Source organism: Cetorhinus maximus, chromosome 5 (genome assembly GCF_964194155.1).
Source record: "Cetorhinus maximus chromosome 5, sCetMax3.hap1.1, whole genome shotgun sequence".
NCBI classification, from domain to species: Eukaryota; Metazoa; Chordata; class Chondrichthyes; order Lamniformes; family Cetorhinidae; genus Cetorhinus; species Cetorhinus maximus.
The window spans coordinates 131,216,353-131,242,138 of NC_135883.1; positions in this window are offsets into that span (position 1 = coordinate 131,216,353).

Below are 25,786 nucleotides of genomic sequence, written 5' to 3' on the forward strand. Positions count from 1 at the left end.
GCACTCTTCATTGAACCAGGGTTGATCCCCTGGCTTGGTGGCAATGGTAGAGTGGGGGATATGCCGGGCCATGAGGTTACAGATTGTGGTTGAGTACAATTCTGCTGCTGATGGCCCACAGCGCCTCATGGATGCTCAATCTTGAGTTGCTAGATCTATTTGAAATCTATCCCATTTAGCAAGGTGGTTGTGCCACACAACACAATGGAGGGTATCCTCTATGTGAAGACGGGACTTTGTCTCTACAAGGACTGTGCGATGGTCACACCTACCGATACTGTCATGGACAGATGCATCTGCGGCAGGCAGGCTGGTGAGCATGAGGTCAATTATGGTTTTCCCTCTTGTTGGTTCCTTCAACACCTGCCACAGACCCAGTCTAACAGCTACGCCCATCCGGAATCGGTCAGCTCAGGCTGTGGTAGTGCTACTGAGCCACTCTTGGTGATGGACATTGAAGTTCCCCACCCAGAGTACATTCTGCGCCCTTGCCACCCTCAGTGCTTCCTCCAACTGAAATTCAACATGGAGGAGCACTGATTCATCAGCTGCAGGGGCGCAGTACGTGGTAATCAGCAGGAGGTTTCCTTGCCCATGTTTGACCTAATGCCAGGAGACTTCATGGTGTCTGGGGTCAACGTTGAGGACTCCCAGGGCAACGACCTCCCGACTGAATACCTCTGCTGGGTTTGTCCTGCCGGTGGGATGGTAATGGTGGGCATCATCTGCAAGGTATGATTCCGTGAGTATGACTATGTCAGGCTGTTGCTTGACTAGTCTGTGGGACAGTTCTCCCAAGTTTGGCACTAGCGCCCAGATGTTAGTAAGGAGGACTTTGCAGGGTAGACAGGGTTGGTTTTGCCATTGTCATTTCTGGTGCCTAGGTCGATGCCGGGTAGTCCAACCGGCTTCATTGTTTTTTATTGACTTTTTCGCAGTTTGGTACAACTGAGTGGCCTTCTAGGCCATTTCAGAGGGCACTTAAGAGTCAACCACATTGCTGTGGGTCTGGATATGGAATCACATGTAGGCCAGACCTGGTAAGGCGGCAGATTTCCTTCCCTAAATGACATTAATGAACCAGATGGGATTTTACGACAATCAACAATAGTTTCATAGTCATCATTAGACTTCTAATTCCAGATTTTTATTGAATCAGAGCATTACCCTGGGTCTCTGGGTTACCCTGGATCTCTGGGTTACCCTGGGTCTCTGGATTACCCTGGGTCTCTGGATTACCCTGGGTCTCTGGATTACCCTGGGTCTCTGGGTTACCAGCCAGTGACAATACCACTATGCCACCACCTGAACTTGAAGGAAATAAACTTGAAGAGCTATGGGGTTAGAATGGGGAAATGATTTACTCTACAAAGAAATGGCATGGACTCAATGGGTTGAATGTGCTGTTAATAAATGACTCTAATACATATATATATTTTAGCACACCTTCCATTTTGTTTCTTACCACATTTGAAGGAGACACTGTTTATATTTGTAAAGGTATCGTGCCGTACAAAATATATTACAGAATACACATTTTATTTAACTTCTTCAATGACTGTAGTTCAGTGGATTCAGTGGATTTAGTGTAATGCTGTTTTTGATAAAACATGCCCATTGTTGTAAGACAGTAAATCCTTTGACTCACTATAAACCATGGGAGATCCAGCTTTATATATGTGTCATGCGTATCGGATGCACTTATTTTTTGTACATTTTCACCTTATGTCCTACATCACAATTTATTCAAACTTTACAAGATTGTTTTCCCGATTGGGCTCCTGGCCCTTGGAGAGTGCTGTTTGCACAGAGCATTGGTTGGGAAAATAAAGGGTGGGTTTCTAATGGAATTCCCATTGCCAGGAGAGAACTCACTGCTACATGTCTGCTAGAACCTAGTGGTGCTGTAGTGGGGGCTGACATTAAATGGGCAAAAAGTAATTCAATGATCTGAGCAGGTGTCCCACTGAAATCCTCAGCTGAGACTGAGATTGAGCAGCTAAGTTTTTTAAAAATTCTTTCACGGGATGTGGGCATTGCTGGCTAGGCCAGCATTTTTATTGCCCATGCCTAATTGCCATTGAGACGGTCGTGTGGAGCCGCCTTCTTGAACCGCTGCAGTCCATGTGGTGTAGGTACACCCACAGTGCTATTCGGCTATTGCGGGCAGAAGGGAGAGAGAGCAGGCAGTCTGAAGGCCTCGGTCTCTGGGGGCACCATTTACATTTCTCCACATGGTCTGCTACTTTTGTATGTGATTTTGGGCAGGATCATGCAGAAGCCAGTCCACAGATTCTTTGCAAGTTTCAGGTAAAGCCATTTCTTCTGTTGATGAAAATTACATCCTGAACAATTTTCAAATACTTATCTTCTATGAGTCGTAGCTGTGCTTAGTGTCAGGCAAATCACACGTTCTGTTATTGAGTTGCCATTCTCTGTTTGACCCCTCCTTTTAAACAATTTTTTTACATGGAACATACAATACAGAAACAAGTTATTTGGCCCAACCAGTCCATGCAAGTAACATTTGCTATAGCTGTTTTAAAAGAATCATTTTGTATTGTCAGCTGTCATATTTTCTAAGACTTTGTATTTTCTTACACTTAAAAATCCCATTTTAAACAAAGATGCAGGGCGGAATCTTATGGAGGTGACAGGGGTCTCGGCCCCTGACTGGAGAGTCAGCAAGATCCCTGCGACACCTATTTTTAGGAAGGCCCATATGGTGCTTGGAGGTATAACATTTCCTATGGCCTTTAGGGGTCACATGATTGTACTGACGAATGAGCCCTAAGCATGGCTAATCTGGCGGGGGGCGGGGGGCGGAGCTTTCTAGCTGTGGACCTGGTTCAAGTGTATAGCTTCTAACAGAGCTCCCTGTAATAAAGTTACCTGCTTCAAGTAAGAAACCTGTCTGGTACCTCAAGCTCATTACGTTTGGCGACGAGGATGGGGTAGCTCCGAGGCTGCACCTCACCTTAAAAATTAATGTACTCACATTCACAAGGAAAGAAAGAAAAGTATACTCACCAGTCATGCCACTCTTCGGCAGAATCGACCCTAGTGACACGGCAATGGAAGACTGGAGCCAGTACATAGAGTGCCGAGGTTTTTATTTTGTCGTGAATGAAATAACAGCGGAGGAGAAGCTGAAAGCAATTCTTTTAAGTGTCTGCGGTAGCAAGACATATAACCTCATCCATAGTTTGACAGCCCTGAATGCGCGCAATTCGAAATTTTTTAACAAACTGGTAGACCTCGTGAAGATGCATTTTCAGCCGAAGCCTTCGGTAATTATGCAGAGATTTAAGTTCAACTCCAGAGTAAGGGCCCCGGGAGTGTCCATTGCAACCTACATAGTGAAGTTGAAGCTTTTGACTGAGCATGGTGACTTCAGAGATACACTCAATGACATGTTGTGGGACCAGTTGGATTGTGGCGTTCATGACAACCTGTTTCAGCGCCATTTACTTGCAGAAGTTAACATCGATTTGAAGGCGCCATGGAAATAGTGCTAGCAATGGAGAGTGCTGAGAGGGACTCACAGGCTTTACAGAGTGTGCAACATGGCGCTGTTCTTCAGTTGGGGCAGGAACCTACTGCCAGGTGTGGTGCGAAAACCAGAGAGACAACCGCGAAGCGAGAGACAGACTCTGCTGGTCGAAAAACGAAAAGGCCTAGTGGAAGCATTGCAGCAGTGATTCAGAAATTAATCTGTTACAGATGTGGGGGTAACCATGTACCAGAAACCTGCAGATTCAAGGAAGCAAAATGCCACTACTGCCACAAGAGAGGGCACGTCATAAAGCAATGCAGGGCGAAATCGAGACAGGCCTTAAGTGGGCAGACCAAGGTGAATGAAGTGAATAATATAACAGAACTAGAAGTTGCTGACACTGATATCTATCCCATATACAACTTCAGTGCAGTAAAAACCGAAACAATAACCGTGACCATTCAAGTGAATAGGAAGCCATTAGTCATGGAGGTAGATACGGGAGTCTCACCCAAAATGGTGGGAGAACACACATTTAATTACCTAAATGAAGGTACCCAGCCACTGAATCTGGGGCAAACCATGGTTCAATTGAAGACATACACTGGAGTTCCATACAGGTAAAGGGCATCACCACAGTACCTGTGGCAACAGACAGCCCAGCTTCCAGTGATCATAGTGACAAATGAAGGACCTAGCCTTCTGGGCCGCAATTGGTTACAAAAAAATTAAGCTCAACTGGTCAGAAATCTTTCAAGTGAGAACAGGAGGAATTCCTGAACTTTTAAGGAAATGCAATTGAATGTATTGTTACGAATTGGGAAAGATAAAAGGCTTACAAGCAAAAACATGCGTAGGTTCGGGGGTGACACCCTGCTTCTTTAAGGCCAGACCTGTGCCTTATGCTCTAAAGGAGAAGGTGGATACTGAATTGTGCCACGTAGAGAAGCTGGGCATCATCCATCCAGTCCAATTTTTGGAACGGACAGTGCCTGTGATGAAACCTGATCAAACTATTTGTATTTGTGGGGACTATAAATTAACCATGAACAAGGCAGCTAAACTAAATAAATATCCTATCCCAAGGATAGGAGACTTGTACGCAAAGCTAGCTGGAGGAAAATCCTACACCAAACTGAACATGAGCCATGCATACCAACAGCTAGAGCTGGACAGCACATCTAGAGGATATGTGACCATCAACACTTACAAGGGCCTGTATCAATATACATACCCTTTGGTGTATCATCTGCATGTGTAATCTTCCAAAGGACTATGGAAAGTCTACTGAGAGGACTTCCCCAAGTAGTAGTGTACCTAGACAATGTCCTGATTCACAGGTTCAGAGGAAACTGAACATTTGGCCAATCTAGAAGAGGTTTTAAGAAGATTTTCAGAAGCTGGTGTACGATTGAAGAAAGAGAAATGTACATTCCAAGCGAAGTCACTTACTTGGGTCACCGAGTGGATGCCAAAGGGTTGCATCCAGTAGAGGAGAAAGTCAGGGCAATCAAAGAGGTGTCCTCTCCTACCAGTGTCACTGAACTCAAGTCATTTTTGGGCATGATAAATTATTATAGTCGCTTCTTGCCAAACTTGTCAACAGTGTTAGCATTTTTACATTTATAATTGAAAAACAATCATCGTTGGTCATGGAATTTGCAACAAGAAGAAGCCTTTGTGAAAGTTAAGAAGCTACTACATTCATCATGTCTACTAGTACATTAGAAACCTTCAAAAGAATTAATATCAATCTGTGATACATCTCCCTATGGTGTGGGAGCTGTGTTGTCACATAGGATGGAAGATGGTTCCGAAAGACCAATTGGCTATGTCTCCAGAACTCTCTCTGCAGCCAAGAAGGGTTATTCCCAACATGAAAAGGGAGGTTTATCAGTAATGTCTGGAGTGAAGAAATTCCACCAGTATCTGCATGGATGACATTTCACCATTGTGTTGGAGCATAAACCATTAATGGGTTTATTCAGTGAGGATAAGGCCATTCTGCCAATAACCTCAGCAAGAATACAATGTTGAGTTTTGATATGATCTGCGTATGAGTATACCTTTATGCACCGACCTGGCTTGCATACTGCAAATGCAGTTGCAATCAGTTGTCTCATAAGAAATAGGAGCAGGAGTAGGCCATTTGGCCCATCAAGCCTGCCCCGCCATTCAATAAGATCATGGCTGATCTGCCCCAGGCCTCAACTCCTCTTTTGTGGCAGCTTCTCATAGGCCTCAACTCCCCGATATCTCAAAAATCTAACTACTTACTCTTTAAATACTTTCAGTGATTTCCCATTAACAGATAGCATTGTACATGCTCCAGTGCCACAAGAAGTTACATTTGTGTTGAATTTCTTGGACTCTTTGCCTGTGTGTGCAAAACAAATAATGAATTGGACAAACAGGGATCCAATTTTGTCAAGAGTCCGAGACCTTGTTTTGCAAGGATGGTTGAATTCACCAGTGTCTGAAGAGATAAGACCATTCCATGGCCGTAAAACAGAGTTAAGTTGTCAAGATGGAATCTTGTTGTGGGGATCAAGAGTAGTTGTCCCTTTGCAATGAAGAGAACTGCTCTTGACAGAGCTTTACAGTGCGCATCCAGGCACTTTGAAGATGAAGATGCTTGTGCGAAGCTATGTTTGGTGGCCAGGCATAGACAGTGACATTGAAAGCATGGTCAAGCACTGTCTTCAGTATCAGCAACAACAGAAGCTTCCTGTTTCAGCTCCACTGCATCAGCGGGAGTGGCCTGATCGACCCTGGGTTAGACTACATTGTGGATCCATTTTTAGACACCATGTTTTTATTGATCATTGATGTGCATTCTAAGTGGAGGATGCGTATGAAGTTAGATCACTGACATCGTGTGCAACTACTGAAAAACTGCGCCAATGTTTTCGTCTACATGTCCTACCAGAAGTCATTGGGGAGGATTTTCCCCTCGTTGGGCGGGTGCGGTGGGCGGGCCCGGGAATGGCCACGCAACGGCCCACTGCCCACAATCAGGCCCTGGCCGTGATTTCACACTGGTTGGCCAGCGTGAATCGTGCGCTGAAATGCTCAGTCTTGCTGGGGTAGGGGAGGGGGGGGGAGGAGGGTGAGTGCGAAAGTCAGCGCAGGCGCGGGGGAGCGCGCAGTGAAAGCTCCGTGAAGGCAGCGAGCTGCCTCAGGGGGCTGAAGATTTTTAACATTAAAAATAAAGATTTTAAAATTAAGGTAAACATGCCCCCTCGTGTGACTCTGTCCCATGAGCAGGGACATGTTAAAAGTGAGATTTTAAAATGTTTATTTTATTTTTAATTAAGATCGGAAACCTCATCCCGCCCGTGGATGAGGTTGCGTCAAAAATCCAAAGGCCGCTTAGCCTTTTCGCCTGCCGTAAGGTTGGACAGGCAGGGAAAAATTCACTTTAATTATTTATTAATGGGCTTAACAGCCCTCCTAATTGTTGGTGGGTGTGCTGCCGACTCCCGTGCGTGCCAGCTAACTGAAATATCACGCGAGTGCACGATGATGTTGGGATGCTTGCCTGACATCGTTGCGCGCTATTTCACGTTTGTGCATGTTGGACACGCGCCCGCACACCGAGCAGAAAATCCAGCCCGTTGTTTCGGATAACGGTACTGTCTTCACTAGTACAAGATTTCAGAGAGTCATGAGTTCAAATGGAATTAAGCATATTAAAACAGCATCATATCATCCCTCACCAAATGGGTCAGCTACAAGAACAGTGCAAACTTTCAAATCAGGAATGAAGAGGTTATCTGAAGGTACTTTAGAAACTTGACTTTTGCATTTTCTTCTCAATTACCATACGACTCCTCATGCAACTATGGGTTCAATACAGTCTGAATTATTGACAAAACATCACCTTCGTACAAGGTTAAGTCTGGTGTTTCCAAACTTAGAGGGGAAGTTAAAGAAGAATCAGAGTATTCAGAAAGTGAATCATGATATTCATAGCAAAGCTCAAAGATTCACTGTGGGAGATAAAGATTTCATGTGGAATTTTGGAAATAGACCTAATTGGATTCCTGGTATAATCATCTCTGAAACTGGACCCTTGTCATCCCAAGTGGCAGTGGAAGACCAGATTGTTTGAAAACATGTGGATCCTCTAAGGAGTAGAGAAACATTCCAACATCCATCTATTCCCCCTGTAACGGATGTCGGACCTTTATTTCCTGAGGTAACAGATCGACCTAGAATAGACATATGTTATTGTCTCTGTTGAATTATCTAACCCTGAACTGCCACTTTCTAGGGATGTCCCTGATGCTGTAATTCCTGATCATGTTGATCCAGTGGGAGAATCTCAAGTGGTAGAGCAATGTCACTCTGACTGAATTAGAAAACCACCTCAGAGACTTGATCTTTAGCCACATGGCCTGTGTATATATGTATGTGTTGTGGAATAAAATATTCTTCGTAAATAGGAAGTGTGAAAAAAACGTAGGTATCACTTTTCCTCCTGCCTTTTAGGAGTCAAGTGATTGTACTAACGAATGAGCCCTAAGTGCGAGTAATGTGGAGGGTGGGGTGGGGCGGTGAAGCTCTCTAGTCGTGGACCCGGTTAAAGCATGTAGCTTCTAAAAGCGCTCTGTAATAAAGTTATTTGTTTCAAGTAAGAAACCTGTCCCGTACATCAAGCCATTACAGCCCACTGCATCTTGTTCCACTCAGGCAATTGACAGGTCAGCTGTAGGCCTTCTCCCAGGATCAAGGACCTCGCAACGGAAGTCCTGCCAGCCAATCAGAGCATGATTGAATGACAGTGCCACTGGGGAGGCAAAGGCTGTTGCTGGTACGACACCCATTTGAGGCCTAGGTCCATTGCTGAACCCCGGACCACAGGTGAGCAATGGAGATCTTGGGACGGGGTTACGGGGGAGGGAGGACTGCAGCAAAAGCCAGAGGATAGCTCTCATCAGGACCCCCCTTTCCGATGCCAGTCCTCAATCAAGCATTGAGTGCCATCAAAAGAGGGCCCCCTGAGATCCTGCATGGCAACCCTGGACAAGGTTTGCTTGTTGCATCAGAAGGCATGCGTCTGCCACTGAGTTAATACCCGTGGCAGTATGATGGGGCCATTAAGTGGGCATTAATTTGCCACTTAAGGGGCGAAATATTGTGCCCCCCCACATGGAAAGTTTAGTGGCAGGGGGTGTGAGGGTGGCGGATGGGCACACCTCACTGCCTGATTGAGGGAATGGGGGGGCCCATTGAGAGCTACGTCCTGCCCTTGCTGCCGAGTCCACCTCTCCCATGGCCCCCACACCGTGACCTCCATCCCACCATCGTTCACTGGCAGGCCTAGGTTCCTGCGATGAACCAAGGCTGGGTGGGACTTCAGCCCAAGGGAAGGTTCGCCATGGCCTGTCAAGTGCCTGAGTGGGAGAAGAGGTGGCAGGGTTCTCCGCTGAAGGCTGAAACCCCTGTCGCCTCCAAATGATTCTGCCCACAGAACTCAAAGACATTCCCTCTGTTCACTAAAAGCTCAAGTATGCCCTCTGTAGGTTTTCTAGTTCATTGCTCTTGCCATGTTTCTTTATGGCTGGATTTTAGCTCACTTGACCTGCTGAGAGTTGGGAGACCAGCAGAGAGAGGAGATCCTGGGAGTTGCGGCTCCTCCGCACGCTGTGTGTGTCTTGTCACCAACCAGCTCCCTGACTGGGATCAGAGGAGGTCAAAGACTTGGGGAAGAGGTTGGAAGCTGGATGGGGAGATCAGAGGCCTGCGGTGGGAATAGAAGGCTTGGGAGAAGAGGCCAGAATCCTGTGGGGAGAAGTCGAAGGCCTCGTTGGGAGAGAATTGGAAGCTTGTTGGGGTTTGGTTAGAGGCCTCAGGGGGAACTTATAGAACATGGTGTGGGACGAAATGTGCAGGAAACTTTTCATAGTTAAATTTGATAAGTTGTAGTTGATAACAGTGAGCCTCAAACCTGATTATAACATTAAAGTGCCAAACCTCCTCCTTCAACTGGGTAGGTTGCATCATGCCACCTCTGTTTAAATCAGAAAGGTAGATGGCTCGGAGGCGGGTTGGCGTAGAGATTCTGATTTTTAAGGGCAGGATTTTCCAGCCCAGATGCCGATAGGCATCGTCGTGGGGGGGGGATGGGAAAGTTGGAGAACTGTTAACAGTCAACGGCTCTCCAAATATTCCCATCCCACCTGCGATGATGCCCGCTGTTGTCGGGGCCGGAAAATCCCGGCCTAAGACTTTGCTTGCCCCCTTCTCTAACCCAACCTAAAACCACCCATTGTTTTTGGCTAAAACTGTCCCCTGTGACAGTGCATGTACCTGATCTATTTACCATAAGTAACCTCTCCCTCAATATGAATTTTAAAGTAAGCTTAAATTTGGTTCAAATCCACTGAACATTTTTCAATCATTAAAACCACAAAAGATGACAGGTACCACATTTACTTGTTCGTTATCTTCAGTTTTACTGTAGCCAACATTGTTTCTCTTTCCTTCAACTTTTCTCCAGTTCATTTCTCTTGCTTGTCATCCTTAAAGCAGGAATTCTGATAAGGTGCCGATTTCAGAGATAGCATCGAACTTCTATTAACTGTTCTCCTGACAGTGGGCTTATTGACCAGTATCCTGGGGTAGAATCCTTTGCCATTCTCCCCCCGCCCCTCCCTCGCCTGGCAGCGCTGAAGTCAAATATAGCACTGCCGTCTACATCCTCTCCCTGCCTGAACTCCCAACTGCTGCTCTGGCTCAGAACAATTCATTCCCATATGGATCAAAGCATTCAGGTCTGTATGGCTTAGTGTCACATCATGCAGTGAATTTATTTATCGAGTGACTGATGGGGGAAGGAGGGGTGGTGTGGGTCTCAGCTGAAAAATTTTGCATTTGGTAAAATGTGGCACAATCATAAGGTTAAAGAAATGAGATATCACCGAAAACCATCATCACTTCCAACCAAGCATTTCATTTCCCGAATAGATCGACTCATTGGACGTGTACATAATTATCATGTTATCATGTTGAAAGGCAGATGGATGCAACAGATGCAAGAGCAGAATATATAATACCTCCAAATACTTCTGGACCAGAGGTTGCTAAATATTATAGTTTACGGACCAGAGTTTTGCTCCTGGCTCGCTGCACCCGCCTTGGGAGGACGTGCCCTTTCAGAGCCTATTTTCACTCTGCACGCCGCAGGGATGGGGAAGGCGAGTGCAGGCCCACCTCTGGATGTTGACTGGAGGTGGCCACAAGAGCTGCCGAGTGCTGAGGCAGGCTGTTTAAAAGGCCTGCCTTGTTTCTCTGGAACTTCAGCCCAGTTGTTTCCTTACATCTTAGGCCTCATCTCTCACATTCCATCACCCACCACCCCCCACCCTCCCACCCACTCCCCATGCCAATACATAACAACACATGCCCCCCAACTACACCCATGGTGCCTTATTGCCCGCATTCTAACTCATGGCAATCCATGCCCCTCTGACATAACACCCTTTGCCCTTACATCCTCCATGACAACTCACCCAGTATCTGCCATGGGCAGACCTCAGAAGCCTCAGGAGATGAAATAAAATAAAGGTCTAAATAACTACCATATATATTAAAAACCCCATTTATGAAAGCCCATTCAAAACTTTTTGAAACCCCTCAAGTACTTAATCCCTTATAAAAGAAACAGACTTGTTTCATAACCCTACATCAAAGACAGCTAATTCTTTAATAAACTCTTTGAGCCGGCAATAAAACTGTGAACTTAAGAAGCCCTGCTGAGATAATTTTAGGTTGTGGAAAGCAGCCAAGCATTAATAATAACATAATGATAGCCCTTGGAGAAATGTCAACAAAGAGCTATTGTAACTGCTAGAACAGACTTTTTCTACTCTCACTGACACAGGCAGCCTATTTTTCCAATTTATAAATGGCTGGGGATTTAAATAAGTTCACAGCTTGACAGTTCTTTAGAGCTTATCCACCCTTCCCACGCATTTATGTCTACTCTAAATATCTGTAGCTCCCACCCTGTGGGTTAAGGCCCATGCTTCTGTTTGAGCTTAGCACTAAGTTCAAATGGCCCTTTTGAGTTTTGATTTCCTCAATTGCATGTCACACACCACCCCCTTTCCCCTACTGGTGAAAATGGGATCTTTCGGAAATGAGTTGGGACCTCCAAATTCCTGTCCACCCGCCAGCCATTTTAAAAGTCTGAGTTTTTACAACTCTATGAAAATCTAGCCCTACATGTAGAACATACATTTAAAAAATCTTAAAACAAACAAAAACCTAAGAAAAGATTTGTCTCCAGCATCACAGGATGATACTGGGAGAAGCAATCAGGTTGCCTGTCAGTTCTCGATGCTATAAGTAATCATGCTAGACAGTATCCATGTGTGGATGCCTGGATGGAAGGATGATTTCCTCCTGCCCCATTGTTATTTGCAAGCAAAGCAATGTACAAACAACATTAGAAAGAAACTTGGGAGGGTTTCATCTGACCAGAGTTTCTAGAGAAATATAAAATGTCATTTGGGGGATTTTTCTAGAAACACAAGCCAGAGGAATACTCTTAGGTTTATTTATGATATTGCAGCACGTGAGGCGGGAATCCTCCCCACAGCCGGGTGCAAAGTTGGGCTTGTTTTCCCTCCAACAGGTGGCACACAGGAGTAAGTTATCCACCATGCAAATTTTGGGTGGCCAGACGCTGCACTCTGCTGGGTGACCCCCGATAGTGCGATAGTGCAGAAGACCGGAACCCCGGTCCATTTTGACTGCTGAGCTACTTCAATACAAGGCTTGGCAAGTGGAAAATCTACAGCACAGGGAGACCCACAAGCTCTAGGCAGCCACTTTCAGGAGGAGGAAACGCGGTGCGCCATCATCCCAGCTTTTTTGTGGTGCCTGAGGAGCATTCCTGTTTCTTCTGGCCCCACAAAAATAAATGAAAATTTTCTTTTTGGAAGGAAGACTCTTTGACAGGACTAACAGCTTCAACTGGGCATATTGAGTCCTAAAATGAAAATAGTGGCTAATGGGCTAGTAGGCTGGAGCATGAGTTCGTAAAATGCATTCGGGACAGTTTCTTAGAACAATACATTCTGGACTGTACCAGGCAACAGACTTTTTTGGGCCTGGTAATGTATAATGAGACAGCATTAATTAAAGACCTCATAGTACCTCTAGGGAAGAGTGATCATAAAATGATAGAATTTCGCACTCAAGAGTGAGAAATGTTGGTCTATAACTAGTGTCTTAAACTTAAATAAACACAATTACAAGTGTATAAAGACAGAGTTGGCTAAAGAGGTCTGGGTAAATAGGTTAAAAGGGAACACAATAGAGAAGCAGTGGCCGACGTATAAGGAAATACTTCATACTTCTCAATAAAGATATCTTCCATTGAGAAAGAAAGACTCGGCCAGAATGATGCACCATTTGTGGCTAAGTGAGGAAGTGAAGCATGATATCAAATCGAAAGAAAAGCTGTACAGTGCTGCAAAGATTAGTGGTAAGTCAGAAGGTTGGGAAAATTTTAGGAACCAACAAAGGATGATTTGTAAAAAATAAAGAGGGAGACATTGGAGTTTGAGAGAAAACTAGCAAGAAATATAAAAACAGACAGCAAAAGCTTCTACAAGTATATAAAAAGGAGAAGAATAGTGAAAATGTGCATTGGTCCCCTTAGAGGATGAGGCTGGGGAATTAATAATGGGAAATGAGGAAATGGCAGAGATTTTGAACAAGTATTTTGTATCTTTCTTCACAGTAGAAGATGTAAAAAGCATTCCAAGAATAGTAGAAAATCAAGGGGCAAAAGTAAGGGAGGAACTTAAAACAATCATTATCACTAGAGAGAAAGTAATGGGAAAACTAACGGAACTTAAGGTTGTCAAGTTCCTTGCACCTGATGGCCTGTATCCTAGGGTCTTAAAAGAAGTGGCTGCAGAGATACTGGATGCATCGGTTGCAATCTTCCAAAACTCCTGCGATTCTGGAAAGGTCCCAGTGGATTGGAAAACTGCAAATGTTACACCACTATTCAAGACAAGAGGGAGGTAAAAAGCAGAAAAGAATTGAAAGTTAGAAGAATGAGATGTGATTTTACTGAAACACAGGCCAGAATTTTCCTGTTGGCGATTTGACCCAACCACCCTCTTTTGGACAGCCATACCCAACCTCTGGACAACTACCACCTGACCTCAATGCAACAGGTGATCCAACAAAGTTCCCTGTCCAACAAAGTTCCCCACAAAAGAAAAGCATCTCTTACTCACCAAATCCACCAGCAAGACTACCTTGCCTGCTGCATGCCACCTTCAACCATTCATGAATCTGAAGGCACGCATTTCTCATTAGCTGTCAACATACAATGATACAATATAATCTGGTCACCATGGGTTTTAATGAATATTCACAAGATGCTAATGGCATTAAAAACAGGTTCCACCACCTCTTGTCACTGGGAACTCTGATTTTCCTTTCATCTGATGCCCTAAAAATACTGTGGCTAGAAGAGCAGGCCAGAGGCTAGGAATCCTAGGGTAAGTAACTCACATCCTAATTCCCCAAAGCCTGTCCACCATCTACAAGGTACAAGTCAGGGGCGTGATGGAATACTCTCCATTTGCCTGGATGAGTGCAGCTCCAACAACACTTAAGTAGCTCAACACCATTCAGGACAAAGCAGCCCACTTGATTGGCACCAAATGCACAAACATTCACTCCCTCCACCACCGACTCACAGTAGCAGCACCGTGTACCAACTACAAGATGCACTGCAGGAAATCACCAGGGCTCCTTAGGCAGCACCTTCCAAATCCACGACCACTACCATCTAGAAGGATGAGGACAGCAGACACATGGGAACAGCAGCACCTGGAAGTTTCCCTCCAAGCCACTCACCATCCTGACTTGGAAATATATTGCCGTTCCTTCACTGTCGCTGGCATCAGCAAGCAGAAGGATAAAGAAGAGAAGATAATTTTGTGGAAAATCAGTTAGATCATCTCTTTGATGAGATAAAGCAGAAGAGGAAAGCACTGATTTTTTCTTTATCAAGGCAAAGGCTTGCAAATATTGTGGCAAAAGCTAAGTGGAAGGAAGTGGTAATGACTTAAGCAAAACGTCTCCAATCAAAAGGACAATCCTGCAGTGTCACAAAAAGTTTTAATGATGTGACAAAGGCAGCAAAGTTAAGTGCTATGTCAGCTCTGTGTCAAGACTAAAAGTGCCTGAAGTGTTCTGACATTTCCCTGTGGGAGGTCACAGTCAGCATGGAATTGACAGTTGCAGTTACTCTAACACCTAGACTCCCTTAAATCACCTTCCCTTACATGTATCTACGCATAACTTGTGAAACAGCTTCTTCCATGATAAAATTCTCACAAAACCTTTAAAACCCCTTTTGAAAACTTGAAAGATTAAAGCAAGGAAAAAAGAGGTTTGGAGACTGTTGCAGACAATTAAATCTCTTCTCATTTAAAAGTGATTATCTCATAATACTGGAGTACGTCAGGTAGCAAGCATATCTGCAGGTCCATAGAAACAGTCAGTCATAGGTCTATCTCAGGCCTCAACAGGACCACCTCCACCCAAAGAGGCTCCTTCTATAAGCTAGTATCTTAGGGTCTCAGGTGACAGATGAATTGTAAGAACAGGGCAAATGAGATATTGTAAAATCACAGAGTGCGGCACCATGACAATTCTCAGTTTATGGAATTTCTCCAAAATCCATCATATTGTATTGACTCCTTTTAATTTGTTTATAGTTTAATATTCTAATATACTGTGGAATAACAGCTTTGCTGTGGATTTAGGGCTCTAATCTTTCAGAGATTCAGACCTGTGAATCCGCCCATACTTAAGGCCACCACCTTGACTTTTCCATTTCACATGGGCTACCTGCTCCCATGGGAAGAATATCATTTATGTATTTAAGGCATTTCAAAGAGATGGTCTATTTTACCAAATTAATATTCTTTCCTCTCACTAACTAACCCCACAGAAACAGGATTGTGGTGGATAATTTTACAAATGTATCTCATCCTGATGGATGGACTACCCTGTGGTGCTCATGTTCTTAATATGTGCCCCTGGCAGCTGAAGCTCAGCACCGGGAGTGTGAATTCAGAGAAATTACTCCATAATATATAAAATGTGACAGTAGATCCGCAGGTGAGAACTGTACTTAAGAATTTTAGAAACTGCAGTAACTGTACTCTTTAAGGCAGTATTTTGCTGCAAGATCAGCTTGAAGCTGGATTATCATATTTAGATACAGAGTTTATGAAGGAATAGATTTTGTCTGATTTGTGGAAAAATGTTTTCAAAAAGTACCTAAGGTTTGATATTGTGTTTGTCTGAAAAGCCTTGATGTAACATTTGGCTCTCTAGTGACCTGTTTTTGCTTATAAAATGGTATACTCAGCATATGTGCAGGCTTCCAGTGTTGGCTGTGCCAGACACCTTTTTGGTGAGGGCCACGGAGTGTTTGCTGAAAGTACGCAGAGCAGACAGCTCATGACATCAGTCAGTGTGTAATGCTGATTTGACACCAGTGCTGTTCTTTTGGAGCTCAATACTGCAGCCAACACTCTCTCTTAACTTCACACAGCTGAACATGTGTTCAACAGTGCAAAGGGACCCCCCCACCCCCCCCCACCCACAAGCGATATTTAAAGGAATCATCCACTATTTACAGATTATTCATTTCTACTGACTGTTGTAAAAGTGTTTGATGTTTTCTGTGTTGTTTAAAGTTGCTGAAGGCTACAGGGTGCCGCCTATTGAAGGATTTTGTCCTGACTTTATCAATTCTGCACAAACTACTTGCTTCCAGACTTAAGGGCAGTGGTACGCATTCTCAATGGCCCACAGCATGACAAGGAGATTAAGCAAAGACCTCACAGAGCTGGACAGGTTGCTGGAACAGGTCAGAGGAGGAGGGCAAGAAGGTTTTTCAGCAGGAGGCCGTATCTACCCAGGATGTTCAGGGAGCGATTCTCCTACTGTACCTCGTGGAGGAACAACTTGTCAGATGTCACTGTTTCAATGAGGAGGTCCACACAAAATGTGCCACCTGCTGCACCCACAACAGCAGTCTCAGACCTCAGAGCAAGGTGTTTTTTTAAAATTCATTCACGGGATGTGGGCTTCGCTGGCTGGGCCAGCATTCATTGCCCATCACTAGTTGCCCTTGAGAAGGTGGTGGTGAGCTTCCTTCTTGAACCACTGCAGTCCAAGTGGTGTAGGTACACCACAGTGCTGTTAGGAAGGGAGATCCAGGATATTGACCCAGCGACAGTGAAGGAACAGTGATATATTTCCAAGTCAGGATGGTGACTAACTTGGAGTGGAACTTCCAGGTGTTGGTGTTCCCACCTATCTGCTGTCCTTGTCCTTCTAGGTGGTAGTGGTTGTGTGTTTGGGAGGTGCTGTCCAAGGAGCCTTGGTGAATCCCTGGAGTGCATCTTGTAGATGGTACACACTGCTGCCACTGTGCGTCGGCGGTGGAGGGAGTGAATGTTTGATGATGTGGTGCCAAACAAGCGCCTGCTTTGTCCTGGACGGTATCCAGCATCTTCAGTGTTTTAGGAGCTGCACTCATTCAGGCAAGTGGGCAGTATTCCATCACATTCCTGACTTGTGCCTTGTAGATGGTGGACAGGCTTTGGGGAGTCAGGAGGCGAGTTACTCGTCACAGGATTCCCAGCCTCTAACCTGCTCTTGTAGCCACAGTGTTTATATGGCTAGTCCAGTTCAGTTTTAGGTCAATGGTAACCCCCAGGATGTTGATAGTGCTGGATTCGGTGATGGTAATACCATTGAACATCAAGGGGCGAAGGTTGGGTTCTCTCTTGTTGGAGACGGTCATTGCCTGACACTTGCAAATGTTACCTGCCGCTTGTCAGCCCAAACCTGGATAATGTCCAAGTCTTGCTGCATTTGGACATGGGCTGCGTCAGTATCTGAGGAGTCGCAAATGGTGCTGAACATTGTGCAATCATCAGCGAACATCCCCACTTCTGACCTTATGATGGAAGGAAGGTTATTGGTGAAGCAGCTGAAGATGGTTGGACCTAGGGCACTACCTTGAGGGACTCCTGCAGTGATGTCCTGGAGCTGAGATGACACACCTCCAACGACCACAACCATCTTCCTTTGTGCTAGGTATGACACCAGTGGAGAGTTTTCCCCAATTCCCATTGACTCCAGTTTTGCTAGGGCTCCTTGATGCCACACTCTGTCAAATGCTGCCTTGATGTCAAGGGCAGTCACTCTCCCCTCACCTCTTGAGTTCAACTCTCTTTTCCATGTTTGAACCAAGGCTGTAATGAGTTCAGGAGCTGAGTGGCCCTGATGGAACCCAAACTGGGCATCAGTGAGCAGGTTATTGCTAAGCAAGTGCCACTTGATAGCACTGTTGATGACTCCTTCCATTACTTTACTGATGATGGAGAGTAGACTGATGGGGTGGTAATTGGCCGGGTTGGACTTGTCATGCTTTTTGTGTAAAGGACATACTTGGGCAATTTTCCACATAGCCGGGTAGATGGGTGTTGTAGCTTTATTGGAACAGCTTGGCTAGGGGAGCAGCAAGTTCTGGAGCACAATTCTTCAGTACTATTGCCGGCATGTTGTCAGGGTCCATAGCCTTTGCACTATCCAGTGCCTTCAGCCGTTTCTTGATATCACTTGGAGTGAATCGAATTGGCTGAAGACTGGCATCTGTGATGTTGGGGACCTCCGGGGGAGGCTGAGATGGATCATCCACTCGGTCCTTCTGGCTGAAGATTGTTGCAAATGCTTCAGCCTTATCTTTTGCACTGTTGTGCTGGGCTCCTCCATCATTGAGGATGGGGATATTTGTGGAGCCACCTCCTCCAGTGAGTTATTTAATTGTTCACCACCATTCATGACTGGATGAGTCAGGACTGCAGAGCTTAGATCTGATTCGTTGGTTGTGGGATCGCTTAGCTCTGTCAATCACTTGCTGCTTATGCTGTTTGGCATGCAAGTAGTCCTGTTTTATAGCTTCATCAGGTTGACACCTCATTTTTAGGTATGCCTAGTGCTGCTCCTGGCATGCCCTCCTGCACTCTTCATTGAACCAGGGTTGATCCCCTGGCTTGATGGTAATGGTAGAGTAGGGGATATGCCAGGCCATGAGGTTACAGATTGTGTTTGAGTACAATTCTGCTGCTGCTGATGGCCCACAGTGCCTCATGGATGCCCAGTCTTGAGTTGCTAGATCTGTTTGAAATCTATCCCATTTAGTATGGTGGTAGTGCCACACAACATGATGGAGGCGATCGTCAATGTGAAGTCAGGACTTTGTTTCTGCAATGTGCGGCAATCACTCCTACCGATACTGTCATGGACAGATGCATCTGCAGCAGGCAGGTTGGTGAGGATGAGGTCAAGTATGTTTTTCCTGCAACACCTGCCGCAGACCCTGTTTAGCAGCTATGTCATTTATGACTTGGTCAGCTCAGCCATTAGTGGTGCCACAGAGCCACTCTTGGTGATGGACATTGAAGTCCCCCACCCAGAGAACAGTCTGCATCCTTGGCACCCTCAGTGCTTCCACCAAATGGTGTTCAACATGGAGGAGCGCTGATTCATCAGCTGAGGGATGGCGATACATGGTATCAGCAGGAGGTTTCCTTGCCCATGTTTGACCTGTTGCCATGAGACTTCATGGGGTCCAGAGTCGATGTTGAGCACTCCCGGGGCAACTCCCTCCCAATTGTATACCACTGTGCTGCCACCTCTGCTGGGTCTGTCCTGCCGGTGGGACACGACATACCAAGGGATATTGATGGTGGTGTCATTATCTGTCAGGTATGATTCCTGAGGATGACTATGTCAGGCTGTTGCTTGACTAGCCTATGAGACAGTTTTCCCAATTTTGGCACTAGCCCCCGTAAGTTAGTAAGGAGAACTTTGCAGGGTCGAACAGGACTGCAATTGCTGTTGTCGTTTCTGGTGCCTAGGTCGATGCCAGGTGGTCCATCTGGTTTGCTCCTATTTTGTGTCTTTGTAGCAGTTTGTTGCAACTGAGTGGCTTGCTAGGCCATTTCAGAGTTAACCAAATTCCTTTGGGTCTGGAGTCACATGTAGGCCAGACCAGGTAAGGATGGCAGATTTCCTTCCCTATGGGGCGTCAGTGAACCAGATGGGTTTTTACAACAAGCGACAATGTTTTCATGGTCATCATTGGATTTTTAATTCCAGGTTTTTATTGAATTCAAATTCCACCATCCACCATTGCGGGATGCGAACCCAGTTCCCCAGAGTTTTACCCTGGGTCTCTGGAATACTCGTCCGGCAATAATACCACTATGCCATCACCTCCCCCCATGTTCAGTTTCTGGCTCTGTCTGACTTTGTGGCCCTTCAGTTTAGAGAAAAATTCTGTGGGTGTTGTTGCAGATTCGGCCACAGCTAGATCAGGTGAATGGTCACTGCATGATCTTTATGAAGGGCTAACTGCAGTTAACCGGAACAGATTGTGCTCTAAGTTGACAGTCAAGATACCGAGACCACAAATTCAGTGTACTGATCATCCTTACTCGCTACACTGTTTTGTTGCCTTGCCCAACAATCGGATTTATTAATATTCACAATTTAACAGTGACAAGACACAGCTAACATTACACTTTCATTATTGATTATAATTACTTTTCACTGAAATCATTTAGTGATAAATGATTCAATTCACCACCTTGATAAATAGGCTTCATGAAGAGTTAAAAAAATACTGTTATGCGGCCAGTAAAGTTCAGGCCAGAATTTATGAAGCAATGGAACATAGGAACAGGAGTGGACCACTCAGCTTCATGAGCTTATTCCTTCATTCAGGTAGATCATGAGAAAACTGTACCTCAGCTCCATTTCCCTGCCTTTGTTCAATATGACTTGGTATCCGTACCCAACAAGTATCCATCGAGCTCAGTCTTGAAAATTTAAGTTCACCCAACAACCACAGCCTTTAGAGGAAATAGTTCCATACATCTTTAACTGTTAGTGTGAAAAAATGTTGCTTAATTTTACACATATCAATTTTATGCACCTTGTCCTGACAATTTAACCTTTAAGACCTGGCATCATCCTGGTGAATCAATCTTTACTGCGTCCCCTCCAAAGAGAATATATCTTACCTGGGGTTTCTTTTTAGTTCATGGGGTGTGGGCATTGCTTGCAATGCCAGTGTTTATTCCCCATCCCTTGTTGCCTTGAGAAGTTGCTGGTGAGCTGCCTTCTCGAACTGCTGCAGTTTGTGTGGTGAAAGTCCTGTTAGGGAGGCAGTTCAAGTATTTTGACCCAGAGGCAGTGAATGAATGGCGATATACTTCCATGTCAGGATGGCATGTGGCTTGGAGGGGAACTTGCAGGTGGTGATGTTCCAATATGCTTGTTTCCCTTTTCCTTCTAGGTAGTAGAGTTTGAGGCTTGGAGAGTGCTGTCAAAGAAGCCATGGGGTGTTGCTGCAGTGCATTTTGTAGATGACACACAGTGCTGCAATGGTGTTGCATTGGTGGAGAGAGTGAATGAATGAGGTGGTGAATGGGGTGCTGATCGGACAGGCTGCTTTGCCCTGGATGGTTTTGAGCTTCAAGTGTGTTGGAGCTGCACTCATCCAGGCAGGCGGAGACTATTCCATCACACTCCTGTTCTGTGCCTTGTAGATGGTGGACAGGCTTTGGGAAATCAGGAGGTGAGTTACTCATCAAAGAATTCCCAGCCTGTGATCTGCTCTTGTAGCCATGTTATTTATGTGGCTGGTCCAGTTAAGTTTCTGATCAATGTTGACAGCCAGGATGTTGATGGTGAGGAATTCAATGATGCTAACTTGGCAGGGGTGTGGGAACCAAGAAAAAATATTAGGGAGAAATACCAGGGTGCACAAAATACTGGGAAGTACAGATAGCACTAATATAGAGAATAGGAAGTTAATAGGTAAAGTTGGGGTGTGGGAAAAAGTAAAAAAATCTAAATCAGGGTTATTATGCATGTATGTGAATGCATGGAGCATAGTAAATAAGATTGGGGAGTTACTGGCACAGGTTGCCATGTGGAAATATGATGCTGCAGTGATAACAGAGACCTGGCTCAAGGAAGGGCAGAACTGGGTGTTAAATATTCCAGGGAACAAGGTGCTCTGAAGAGATAGGGAAGAAAGGAAAGGAGGAGGGGTGGCAGTATTGGTTAAGGAGAGCATTGCAGTGCTGGAGAAACAGGATGTCCCAGAGGGTTCAAGGACAGAATCAATTTAGCTAGAGCTAAGGAACAAAAAGGGTGCAATTAAATTGCTCAGTGTAGTCTATAGACCACCAACTAGTGAGAAGGACATAGAAGAACAAATCTGCAGGGAAATTACAGAGAGATACAGGCAATATAGATTAGTTATAATGGGGGGCTTTAATAACCTGAATGTAGACTGGGACAGTGGTAGTATAAATGGTGGCAAGGGGCACATGTTCCTAGATTGTGAATTACCTGGAAAAACTCAGCAGGTCTGGCAGCATCGGCGGAGAAGAAATCAGTTAACGTTTCGAGCCTTCATGGCCCTTCGGCAGAACTGAAGCATAGTTAGAAGAAGGGAGAAATATAAATTTGTTTAAGGTGGGTGGGGGGGTGGGGGGGTGGGGGGGGTGGGGGGAGAGAGAGACATTGAGGGTGGGTGATTGTGGAGATGAGCAGATAATCAAAAGATGTCACAGACAAAAGGGTCAAAGAGGTGTTGAAGGTGGTGATATTTGTCTGAGAAAAGTGCTAATTAAGAATGGAAGACAGGATACTCAAAGTACAGCTCTAGTGGGGGTGGGGTGGAAAGACTAACAAGCTTTTTAGTTTTAGATTTAAAAATAATGGAAATAGGTGGGGAAAGAAGAATCTATATAAATTATTGAAAAAAAAGCAGGGGCGGGGATAGAAACGGGGTGGGGATGGGGGGAGGGGGAGTTTAAGATCTAAAGTTGTTGAATTCAATATTCAGCCCGGAAGGCTGTAAAGTGCCTAGTCGGAAGATGAGGTGCTGTTCCTCCAGTTTGCGTTGGGCTTCACTGTTCCAGTGAAGCCCAACGCAAACTGGAGGAACAGCACCTCATCTTCCGACTAGGCACTTTACAGCCTTCCGGGCTGAATATTGAATTCAACAACTTTAGATCTTAAACTCCCCCTCCCCCCATCCCCACCCCGTTCCTTCCGCCCCCCCCCCCCGCTTTTTTTTCAATAATTTATATAGATTCTTCTTTCCCCACCTATTTCCATTATTTTTAAATCTAAAACTAAAACCTTGTTAGTCTTTCCACCCCACCCCCACTAGAGCTGTACTTTGAATATCCTGTCTTCCATTCTTAATTAGCACTTTTCTCAGACAAATATCACCACCTTCAACACCTCTTTGACCCTTTTGTCTGTGACATCTTTTGATTATCTGCTCATCTCCACAATCACCACACCCTCTATGCCTCTCTCTCTCTCTCTCCCCAAACCCACCCCCCCCCCCCCACCCACCTTAAACCAATTTATATTTCTCCCTTCTTCTAACTATGCTTCAGTTCTGCCGAAGGGCCATGAAGGCTCGAAACGTTAACTGATTTCTTCTCCGCCGATGCTGCCAGACCTGCTGAGTTTTTCCAGGTAATTCTGTTTTTGTTTTGGATTTCCAGCATCCGCAGTAGCTTTTAGCTTTTTGTTTTTATGTTCCTAGATTGTGTTCAGGAAAATTTTCTACAACATTATGTGTCCAATCCAACAAGAAAAGATGCACTGATGGACCTGGTGCTTGGAAATGGGGTGGGCCAAGTTGATCAAGTGTCATTGGGGATACATTTAGGAGACAGTGATCACTGAATTGTATGTTTTAGGATGATGATGGAAAGGATGATAGGCAATCCAGAGTAAGAATAACCAACTGGACAAGTGCCGATTTCAATGGGGCAAGGACAGAGCTGGGCCAGATAGACTGAAATGAAAGATTAGCAGGAAAAACTAGCTGAAATATGGGCTACCTTCAAAAGAGAATTAGTTCGGGCACAGTCAAGGTATATTCCATCGAAAGGGAAAGGTAGGGCAAACAAATCCAGAGCTCCCCATATTGAAAAGGAGATTGAAATTAAGATAAAGAAAAAAAAGTGCGCTTATGACAGGTTTCAGGTAGAAAATGCAATTGAGAACCAAGAGGAATACAGAAGGTTCAGAGGGGAGGTGAAAAAGCATATTAGAGAAGAAAGAGAGATTATGAGAAAAGACTGGCAGCCAATATAAAAGGGAATCCCAAAGTCTTCTATAGGTATATAAATAGTAAAAAAGTGGTAAAATGAGGAGTAGGGCCGATTAGGGTCCTAAAGGGAAATTTACACATGGATGAAGGGGCCATGTCTGAGGTATTAAATGAATACTTTGCATCTGTCTTTACCAAGGGGGTAGATGCCACCCAGGCCATGATGACAGATGAGGAAACTCTGTCACTAGAAGGGTTCAAAATTGATAAGGAGGAAGTGTTGAATAGACCTACGGTACTTAAAGTTGACAAGGCACTGGGACCGGGTGAGATGCATCCAAGGATATTGAAGGAACTGAGAGTAGAAATTGCAGGGGCACTGGCCATAATCTTTCAGTCTTCCCTAGACTCAGGGGTGGTGCCAGAGGACTGGAGAATTGCAAACATTACGCCCTTGTTCAAAAAAAGGGTTGTAAAGATAAGCCCGGCAATTACAGACCAGTTAGTTTAACATCAGTGGTGGCAAGATTCTAGAAACAATTATTCGGGATAGAATTAGTAGTCACATAGAAAAATATGGGTTGATAAGGAAGAGTCAGCATTGATGTCTAAAGGGGAAATCGTGTTTAACTAACTTGCTGGAGTATTTTGAAGAGGTAGCAGAAAAGGTTGATGAGGGTAATTCTGCTGATGTAGTGTACATGGACTTTCAAAAAGCATTTGACACAGTGCTACACAACTGACTTGTGAGAAAAGTTATTGCTCATGGAATAAAAGGGACAGTAGCAACGCGGATACAAAATTGGCTGAAAAACAGGAAGCAGAGAGTAATGGTCAATTGATGTTTTTCGGGCTGGAGGAAGGTTTGTAGTGGAGTTCCCCAGGGGTCAGTATTGGGACCCTTGATTTTCCTGATATATATTAATGATCTAGATCTTGGTGTGCAGGTTACAATTTCAAAGTTTGCAGATGATACCAAACTTGGGAGTGTTGTGAACTGTGAGGAGGATGGTGTTGAACTTCAAGAGGGCATAGACAAGTTGGTGGAGTGGGCAGATAGGTGGCAGATGAAGTTCAATGCAGAGAAGTGTGAAGTGGTGCATTTTGGTAGGAAGAACATGGACAGACAATATCAAATATGGGGTGAAATTTTGAAGGGAGTGCAGGAGCAGAAAGACTTGGGTGCATATGTGCATAGATCATTGAAGGTGGTCGGACAGGTGGAGAGAGCAATTAATAAAGCATATAGTATCCTGGGCTTTATTAATAGGGGCATAGAGTACAAGAGCAGGGAGGTTATGCTGAATTTATATAAGATACTCGTTAGGCCTCAGCTGGAATATTGTGTACAGTTCTGGGCACCATAGGAAGGATGTGACACATTGGAGTGCAGAAGAGGTTTACAAGAATGGTTCCAGGGATGAGAAACTTCAGCTATGAAGATAGATTGCGGCGTTTGGGACTGTTCTCCCTGGAGAGAAGAAGGCTAACAGGAGATTTGTTAGAGATGTTCAAAATCATGAGGCGGCTGGACAGACTAGATAGCGAGAAGCTGTTCCCAGCCTTAAAGGATCAAGAACAAGAGGGTACAGATTTAGAGTGGTTTACAAAAGCAGCTAGTGTGACGTTAGAAAAAACTTTTTCACACAACGAGTGGTTCGGTTCTGGAATGCACTGCGTGGAAATGTGGTGGAGGCAGGTTCAATTGAGGCATTCAAGAGGACATTAGACGATTATTTGAATAGAAACAATGTGCAAGGGTACGGGGAAAAGGCAGGGCAATGGGACTAAGTCATAATGCTCATTTGGAGAGCCAGTGTAGACATGATGGCCTGAATGGCCTCCTTCTGTGCTGTTAAGATTCTGTGATTCTGTTATTCTAATGCCCTTGACTATCAAGGGAGATGGTTAGACTCTCTCTTGGGAGATGGCCATTGTCAGGTGCATGTGTGGCTCCAATGTTACTTGCTATTTTACAACCCAACCCTGAATGTTGTCTGGGTCTTGCTGCATGTGGGCATGAACTGCTTCTTTATTTGAGAAGTTGCGAATGGTGCCCAATGCTGAAC